This window comes from Phyllobates terribilis, unplaced genomic scaffold, assembly GCF_046119375.1.
Source record: "Phyllobates terribilis strain yellow unplaced genomic scaffold, ASM4611937v1 Scaffold_297__1_contigs__length_2349677, whole genome shotgun sequence".
Classification (NCBI taxonomy): domain Eukaryota; kingdom Metazoa; phylum Chordata; class Amphibia; order Anura; family Dendrobatidae; genus Phyllobates; species Phyllobates terribilis.
Window position 1 is genome coordinate 1,139,792 of NW_027363057.1, and position 9,854 is coordinate 1,149,645.

The 9,854-nt window shown below is 43.4% G+C and overlaps 1 pseudogene; it reads left to right on the forward strand.

Annotated features, from left to right (window-relative positions):
* The first annotated feature begins 1,799 nt into the window (after positions 1-1,799).
* LOC141220451 (cytochrome c oxidase subunit 5B, mitochondrial-like) lies at positions 1,800-8,872 on the forward strand (annotated as a pseudogene).
* The last annotated feature ends 982 nt before the right edge of the window (positions 8,873-9,854 follow it).

Consider the following 9,854-nt stretch of genomic DNA (forward strand, 5'->3'; position numbering starts at 1 on the left):
CTCCTCACCATTGCAGCCTATGGCTATGTGCCCACGATGCAGATTTTGTGCGTTTTTTGTGTTTTTTATTTTCCGTGCGGAAATGTAGCAGAAGCGCATTGCACATCTCAGGATTTTTTCTGCATGGATTTTAGGTGTGGAAAAAAAAGCAGCATGTCCATTCTTTATGCGTTTCCGCATGCTGATTTGCCTATACAATGCATTTGAAAAACGCCTGGCAAATCCACAAGTAAAAATGCATCAAAAACGCGTGTAAAATCAGCATGCGTTTTTACTGCCAAGGACATGCAGAAATGCTGCGGAAAATTTCTGCTTCATTTCTGCACCGTGGGCACATAGCCTATCACTGGGCTCTGAGGTTTAGTTGGTGCAGAAAGGGGCAGCAACAGAAACCCACAATAGCAAACACCAAGAGCAGCGGCAGAGAGTCACCGCTGGACCTGTGGAGGGTGAGTAGAGCACATTTTGCTTGTTTTTTAAATAAACTGCAGCTGGGGAACAGAGGTCTTCCAAATCTGGAATACCCATTTAACCTCTGGAAGCCTCGGGGGTAAACAAATAATTCTCAGAAAATCCTTTTCACCAAAAGTCCTGGCAGCACCCCAGGCAAAAACTATAGTACCCCATTATAATAGTCCGCCCGGCACCACTGGGCTCTGTCCTGCGTCGGATCTCTCAGGCTTTGGTTATAAACAGAAATGACAAAACTATGTCTTTTTTGGAAGCGGAAAATCCAATGAGATTTTCCAGAGGAATTTGCGTTGCTTTTTCTCTTTGTTTTGGGGTTCTTTTCTTGAAGCGTTATTGAAGTATTCTCTCCTTATGGTCTTTTGCAGCCTGTGACAGTGTCGAGTTTGGAGAAGCTTCCATGAGAATCCGCCTCACAGAAGTGACATTAATTATTATTATTTTTTATTTTGTGCAGTGAGGTTTTTAATGTTTAGTCAGAAAAACTCTCAAAATAATTCACAATATGAACAGCCGTGTGGATATTCCACAGCAATGAATATGAGGAGTAGTCAGAGTATCTGAAGCAGTTTTTTACGTGGATTTTGGAGCGGATCTGACACAATATCCATGTAGAAAACTGTGTGTGAACTTCGCTCAAGGTAGATAATAAAGAGGTTGTCTCCACGTTGATGTTCAGCACCCCGATCCCCATCCTCCCGACTTCTGGTTGCCGGGTGGCCGATGCTGTGCTGCTTGATTGACAGGTCAGACATGTGGCAATGTCGCATCGCTGAACCCAAATGGTGCGCCCTCCGATGCTGACACATGAGGCATCTTTACCGCTGCAGCCCCGGAGAGTGCAGGGTACTAAATCCGGGCAGCCTCAAATCAGTGTGTACAAGCTCTATAGAAAACAGCTTGTAAGCGCTGCACTCCTAGCACAGCAGTGGCCGGTAACCTAGGCAACGAGCAGTAAACAAAACTAAAATTCCTCCTCTCCTTGAGAATGAAAAGGATTTTTTAAAAACAAGTAAATCACAAAGCTGCTGCTTTTTATAAACAATTCTTCCCATTGATGAGGTCACTTTTATTGGGCGGCTGCTACTAGAGAACAAATGGCGTTTCCACCTGTCATTGACTCCCTTTACATGTGGTAATTAAGCGCCAGCAATAACCCCGCGGGTACAGCACATTACGGCCATATACGGAGATGACACGGCCTCTCTGCTCACTGCCTTGTTACGGTGCACCCCTCCGCTATGCGCTTGGTATGGTCCCGGGTATAAATGCGCACTGCCCCGCCCCCTGGACGCTGTAGTGGCAGCTGTCGGCTGTGAGGTGCAGCAGTCATGGCTTCTTGGAGGTTTCTCAGCTCGTCCGTCGCGCTGTGCCCCGGAGTGCAGGGACCGTGTGCCGCAGCCGACCATGCGTCAGAGCCATGAGCGCTGGAGGTGGGTATGACAGCCATGGTGGACAGTGGCCGCCTCCTGTGTGTGGTGTGAGGACTGCTGTGTATTACTAGGTGTGAGGCTGGAGTGTGCGGTGTCCCCTGTGAAGGGCATAGGACGGGACAGTGTACGTGACTTTGCAGCAGTGTAGTAATGTGCGCCGCCCATCAGCAGGTACTCACTGCTCCAGTGACAGCAGGTGACACCCAGGACTGTGACCGTGTGCACGGGGTCTGCCAAGCCCCTGCACAGGTTACACTTCCACTACTGTACCCTCTGTACAGACTGAATTGTCACACAGCTCGGCTGGCAATTGTCCTCTGTTATCAGCCACTTTCAGGTCACTTGGTTTTTTTTTTGTAGTATTCTTGCTATGATCTGTCCTTTTTGTGTCTTCTGTTTAGGTATCCCCACTGATGAGGAGCAGGCGACGGGCCTGGAGAAGAAAGTCCTGAACGCTTTGAAGAAGGGAGAGGTATATGACATAATTAACTAAGATAATTAAGACTGAAATGTACAACTGGGGGCGTTAGAGTGCTGCTCCCCTCCCCCGTCTGTTAGAGTGCTGCTCCCCTCCCCCGTCTGTTAGAGTGCTGCTCCCCTCCCCCGTCTGTTAGAGTGCGTCTAGGACAAGGCTGAGCCATGTTCACACACTTGTATCTTACTCCTTGTGTTTACTGTTTGTTTTTTTTACAATTTTCTTGTATTGTGCCAAGTAGTGGACAAACCCTCCTTACTATATCCCTCAGTGTAAAATGGAAACAAACTCCCCTCCTGTGCGGGTGCCATTCTAGCAATGTGAGTGCTGGGTCTCCCTGGTTTCCCATGATATTTGTATACCGTGTGAGTGCTGCAGCCAGTCTGCTGCTAATGGGCCACTGTTCTCACACTTTCCTCTGATGTCCAAAGTTCATCTCCAGGAAGTGTGAGCGAAGCAGCCTGTTAGTGGCTGCTGATTATTCCATATGGGACCGGGAGATCTATTGCTGACACTGTTGGAACGACGCTGGTGTGGAAGGGGAGTTTGTTTTATACCGGGTAATACAGCCTTTAAGAAAGGGGTTGTCAAGTCTTGGACAAACCATTTTAATATCCTTGTGTGTTTAGAGGAACAAACATTGGCTTTGCCCACTTCTCAAAGTTGTCTAAGCTGGCTGGGACACACGTGTCAAGAAACTATTTGCTTTCAGCAACGAAAAGTTGTGCAAAAAGCGACATTCCAATCGGTTTTACAGTAGAAACCTGGTGACACTTGATGAGTCTGGGACAAAGTGAAACTGGCTGAAGAGGGGTCCCCGTCTTCAGATGCATCTGTAGGTCTTGTGCTTGTGATGTAAAGTTTGGGTCCTGGTGGCATCCCCTATACTTTATTGGTGTAGCTTCTAGTCACACCCTGGTGTATATGGGGCATTATTAGTGACCTGCTAGACAGTCTAGCCACAGGGAACACACATCTGGTCACTTCTGTGTTCTGTAGTCATGCTTCCCAGGTCCTATTTCTTGGCGCTTTTTTATTTAATCCCTTATATAGCGCCTTTAATTCCAAAGCACTTTACCGACATCATCACTGTCCCCATTGGGGCTCATAATCTAAATTCTCTATCAGTATGTCTTTGGAGTTTGGGAGTAAATTGGAGGAAACCCACGCAAACACAGGGAGAACATACAAACTCCTTGCAGATGTTGTCCTTGGTGGGATTTGAAGCCAGGACCCTATAACAGAGTGGGGAACTAGGAGAAACTGGATACTTTTTCCAGCATATAAGACAGGATGGGATATGTAGTCTAGGAATGATGGCAGTATCCACAAATAGGCATGAGAAGAATTTTTTTTTTATTATTTATTTATTTTACTATGAACTAAAAACTAACAGGCAGGTAGTTGCTAACTGCCTGTCTGTGCCTGGTGTCTGTCTCTGCCAGCACAGAGCGGTCACAGACTGCTCCTGCTGGTGATTCAGCGGCTTCCATGGACGTCTTGTCAACAGAGCAGATTCTTCTCTTCTGCTCTGTTGACAGCCAGCTTCCTGCTGCCGAACTGCGGAGAGCCAGCTGTCAATCAGTATGACTGTAGTTGGGTAAAGCAGGCAGGTAGTTGTCTCTGTTTGCAACTACCTGCCTGTTAGTTTTTAGGCCCAAAGTAAAAATAAAATGGCCCTGGACAACCCATTTAATGATACTTTGGCAGCATCGTTTAATAACGTTGTTCTACCTTGCTTCTCACTGTGAAGGACTCCAAACATCTGTCATGTGGCAACAACTCAAGGGGTAATGCCACCAGATTACTTTTTTTACGTTCTTTCTCATGCACCCTCTCCACAGGTCCTCAGTGCATATGGATGTCATAAAGCAGAATGGGGTGCTAACCATGTACCCATCACTTTAGACATCATAGTGGGGAGGAAGTGTTTCTCCTGCTGTTGACATACTTTGGCCTCCATTACATTGATCACTGCTGGCAGGAGTATTACAATAAGTTTGTCCTACGACAGCTTCTTTCCAGACCTTATTATAAGATGGTGTTCTTGCTTCAACACACGGTAAATAGTGCAGGTCTGAGATTAGGCAATGTACTGTATAGCTGTGCATGGGATCTATTGTGCTGATTTCAGAGGATCAACCGTGTAAGTACAGCAGTGCCTATCAGGAGTTTCAGGCCTTGTTCCAGTTATTCCTTTGTTTCCAGGAGAAGTAAAGCAAATGACCGACCTCTTATACAAATGTGGATTAAGGTCAAAGTCCATAATGAGTCCTTTGCAGGAATCTCTGTGTATCTGGATTCATGACAAGACATTGCTAAATTATTTTGTTCAGTGTCTTTAAATAAACGTTTGCGTTCTTTACATATACAGGTGCATCTCACAAAATTAGAATATCATCAAAAATGTAATTTATTTCAGTTCTTCAATACAAAAACTGAAACTGATATTATATAGTCATTACAAACTTAATGATCTATTTCAAGTGTTTATTTCTTTTAATGTTGAATATGGCTTACAGCCAATGAAAACACAAAACTCATTATCTCAGTAAAGTAGAATAATTAACAATAAACACCTGCAAAGGCTTCCTAAGCGTTTACAAGGGTCCCTTAGTCTGTTTCAGTAGGCTCCACAATCATGGGGAAGACTGCTAACTTGACAGATGTCCAGAAGGCAGTCACTGACACACTCCACAAGGAGGATAAGCCACGAAAGGTCATTGCTAAAGAAGCTGTCTGTTCAGAGTGCTGAATCCAAGCATATTAATGGAAAGTTGAGTGGAACGAAAAAGTGTGTAGAAAAAGGTGCACAAGCAATCGGGATAACCGCAGCCTTGAAAGGATTATTAAGAAAAGGCCGTTCAAAAATTTGGGGGAGGCTCACAAGGAGTGGACTGCTGCTTGAGTCATTGCTTCAAGAGCCACCACACACAGACCTATCCAGGACATGGGCTACAAGTGTCGCATTCCTTGTGTCAAGCCACTCATGACCAATAGACAGCGCCAGAAGCGTCTTACCTGGGCCAAGGAGAAAAAGACCTGGACTGTTGCTCAGTGGTCCAAGGTGGTGTTTTCAGATGAAAGTAAATTTTGCATTTCATTTGGAAATCAAGGTCCCGGAGTCTGAAGGAAGAGTGGAGAGGCCACAATCCAAGCTGCTTGAGGTCTAGTGTGACGTTTCCACAATCAGTGATGGTTTGGGGAGCCATGTCATCTGCTGGTGTAGGTCCACTGTGTTTTATCAAGACCAAGGTCAGCGCAGCCGTCTGCCAGGAGATTTTATTGCACTTCACGCTTCCCTCTGCTAAGATTTTTGGAGATGGAAATTTCATTCTCCTGCAGGACTTGGTACTTTTGGCAGTGTGGACAGGTGCCAATACCTGGTTTACAAACAACAGTATCCCTGTGCTTGATTGGCCAGCAAACTCGCCTGACCTTAACCCCATAGAGAATCTATGGGGTATTGTCAAGAGGAAACATTTTTCATGCTGTTATAAAGTATTCTAATTTACTGAGATAATGACTTTTGTGTTTTCTTTGGCTGTAAGCCATAATCATCAACATTAACAGAAATAAACACTTGAAATAGATCATTCTGTCTGTAATGACTTTATATAATGAGTTTCACTTTTTGTATTGAAGAACTGAAATAAATAAATTTTGATATTCTAATTTAGTGAGATGCACCTGTAAGTGGTATAACATTTACAACTCATTTTGTCTTTTTAAGGATCCTTTTAACGTCCTCAAGCCAAAATCCTATGCATGAACCAAAGAGAATCCATACATTGTGCCGTCAGTCAATAAGCAGAGACTTGTGGGCTGCAGATGTAAGTTTCTTTGCTACACGTTTCATTTCAGTGTAAAACTTATAGAAAGGGTGATTAACCCCTGAAAGCTGTACAGATTGGTCATGAGCACATGTCACTTTGGGCTGTGTGCCAGATATGTACACCATGCCAATTAACCCATCAGATACCACCGTCAATCACAACAGCAGCATCTAATTGGTTAAAAGGGAGAATACTCCCTCTTTAACACTATCTGCTCATCGCGATTGTAATCGTGGGTGCCAATAGTTTGCATTGCACCCCGAGGTCATCAGATGACCTCGGGGTACAGTTGTCTGTTGGACCCTTTTTATGGCAGTGTCTAACAGACTGAGTCAGTGAAAATCTAACGGGTCTCATGCACTGTATTGTGAGTACTACGTGAGTACTGCAGTGTATGGGACCAGGAATTGGTGAGAAATGTTCATGTTCCACAGTGGTACTAGGTTAAAGTAAAAGGATTAAATAAAATGCTTGTATTAAATATAGTATAATTACTCTTAACTTTCCCACAAAGAAAAAGGCCCCACCTAGCTCTTGTGGTAAAAAATAAGTTTCAGCTTTTAGAATATGGCGATGCAAAAACAAATTAATGTTTGTAAAATATTGTTTTTAGTGTGCAGAAGTAACAAAGCATAAAGAGCTAAAACTGGTATCGTTATAATCATACTGAACCAAACAATAAATCATTCTTACTACTAATAGCTTTCACCGCACAGTGAACCACATAAAAATATATAAAATGAATAACTGAATTGCTGTCTTTTGTTTTTTTGTTCATCCTGCATCTGTGTAAAAAGTGATCAAAAGAACGTTCTGTATCCCAAAATGGTACTTAAAAAAGGATCCAACTCCTCCTGCAAAAATAAGCTCTCATACAGCTCTTGGCTAGATAAGTTGTTGCTCTCAGAATGTAGACCAAAATTTTATTTATAAATCTGACATTGCTGTAAATGTATTGAACATTATAATAAAGCAGTCTTATCACTTATACCACACGAAAATTGCGTAAAATTTAAAAACTATTCTTTTACTGCTGTTTTTGTTCATTCTGATTCCCAATAATCTGAATAAGGCTCGGTTCACATTTATCCTGCGCTCTCCACTGAGCACTTGCGTCTGGGTTTCAGTGTAAATTCCCCAAAAAATGTGATTCAGATAGAACCCCCGACTGAACCACTCGCTATAATGAGGCAGGTGGTCACTTTGGACTCCGTCTGGTCTGTGTTCCGCCAATGTCCCATCAGTTTAGGTGTCTTTTTAGCGCACAAGTGTGGGTGACCACTGTTCTGTGCATGTCTCAAGATGGATACCACCGGAACAGATGCCAAACTGAGTCCAAAGTGTCTCCACCTGCCTCATTATGGAGAGCGGTTGCATTGGGGGGTTTCATCTAAATCACATTTTTGTAGGATTTACACGGAAACTCCAGCGTAAGTGCTTAGTGTAGAACACAATAATATGATCCCAGCCTTCTATTGAAAACAAGTAATGTCCCCCAAAATATTACCAATAAAACCCTAACTTAGACCTGAGTGGAGTTTTGTGCAGGATATCTATCACTGGAAACATAGGGGGTCCCATGTTACTGGTAGAACAAAGACTCTTGAAAAGCGACGGATCCCAACCCCTCAAATAAAATCCAGTGAAATCTGTGTTTCCAAATTCCCCTCCTTCTAAGCCCCCCTATGCCTAAACCACAGTAAGCAGCCACATGTTTGGCATTATTGTAGCTGGGAGAGTGCACTTAACAATTTACGGGGTGTATGTCTCCATAAGCTCCAGCTGGGCACAATATATGGGGCTACTACACTGTATGGGGGCACAATGTATGGGCATTTAAGTGGCAGATTTGCAATTCACAAGGGGAAAAAAGCCTGGCGTGTATGTTGCAAAGCAAACTCCTGTGGGGCCAAAATAGTTACTGCAGCTGTAGATGAATTCATTGAAAGGTGCAATTTCTAAAATGGGGTCATTTTGTGGGTTTTTCTATTGACACCTTCGGTGTTCCGCAAATGTCACCTGCAAAATTTGTGCACCAAATAGCGCTCCTTCCTTCTCAGCCCTGATTTGTGGCCTAACAGTAACTTCTGATGACATATGGGGCATTGCTGCATTTGGGAGAAATTGCTCAATAAATTATGGGGTCCAGTTTCACCTAATAACTCTTGTGTAAATGACAAACTTTCAGCTAATAAAAAATGTACAGTTCTACCACTAAAATGTTAGTTCCATGTCCCCATATCGCAAAATTCTGCGTTTTAAAAGCCAAGGAGCACTCCTTCCCATCCGATCCCTCCGTGTGCTCAAATAGCAGTTTACACCCCCATATGGGGTACTACCACGTTTAGATATAATGGTCATACATCTAGAATAATGTACAAGACCATAAACTCACAGAATCCGCTCAGTTTGTAGCAGTACAATAAATTCAAGCACTGAAACATAACCTTTTATCATTTTCTTTCTTCCAGGTGAAGAAGATAATTCTCAAGTTATCTGGTTCTGGGCCCATGATGGGCAGGTAAATCGCTGCCCACAGTGTGGCTCTCACTACAAGGTTGTCCTTTATGAGCTTCCACACTGAAGAGGACTTGTATTACTATTGACAGCCATATGTTAAAGTTAAAAAAATCTTTTATTAAATACTTGATATATTGTAATGTGTTTTATTTTCATTAGCATTGGTCGTGCATACAGAACAATGCTTAACAAAGCTAACGTTCTCCCATCCTTTGAATTGGAGTTGACAAAGGTCTGTAAGACTTTGGCAGTTTGGATGGGCAAGATGCGTTCTGTAGTCTGGATCTCCACTCTGGCTTCCACTAGTGGCTTCTGCAGGATAAATTATAGGAGTGGTTCGAAACTAATAAGGATTTTAATCCTAAATGTCTTTCTATTGTACTAATCTAATCGCTCTTCTAATTGACTTTAAGAAGTCACTGCTGTTCCCTCTTTAGTCTAACTTTTTTTTACCTACTTTGTTCTGATGACCTTTTTTGAGAATCCCCAGAATCTCCTAGTTATCTGGGAGCCTTGGCTTGGTCACTGCCGCAGCCCCTGTCTCCACCCTGAAACACGGAGTCATCATTGACATCAGTTTCAGGGGTAGGGTTATTCCCTGCTGTACGGAGCATGTGACGGTTGTCCATTCTGACTCTGTATGAGCTTCCTTGTCACTGTGTAGTACTTTAAGTGCACACAGTGTGCTCCCTCGCTAGCCCTAATGGGAAGAGACTAGTCGACAAGAGTGCACTTGGTGTGCATTGTAAGGTGAGGGGACATGCAGAGTACAGCAGGGACTGCCCACCCCCTGAAGCGGATGTCACGGACTCTTCATTTCAGGGTGGAGATGAACTGTAGCAGTGACCGCTGCCCTTGATGTCCTGTTTGAGTATCCAATCATGCACTGTGGATTATCAAATGAAATGTAATCAAAGTGGGAGTAGGTAAAGAAAACTGTTAAAGGGAGTTTTTAATTACAATTTTAGATAAGCTATTAGAATCTTACTACATAAAGAGCTTAATGTTGAGGTGAGTCTGAGAAAAGAATCAGCTGACGGTGGAGCCATGTTGTAGATGATGACAAAAGGGAGTGTTTTCCTATTGAATTTTTAAACGGCTTAACCCTGTCAGCCATGCCAA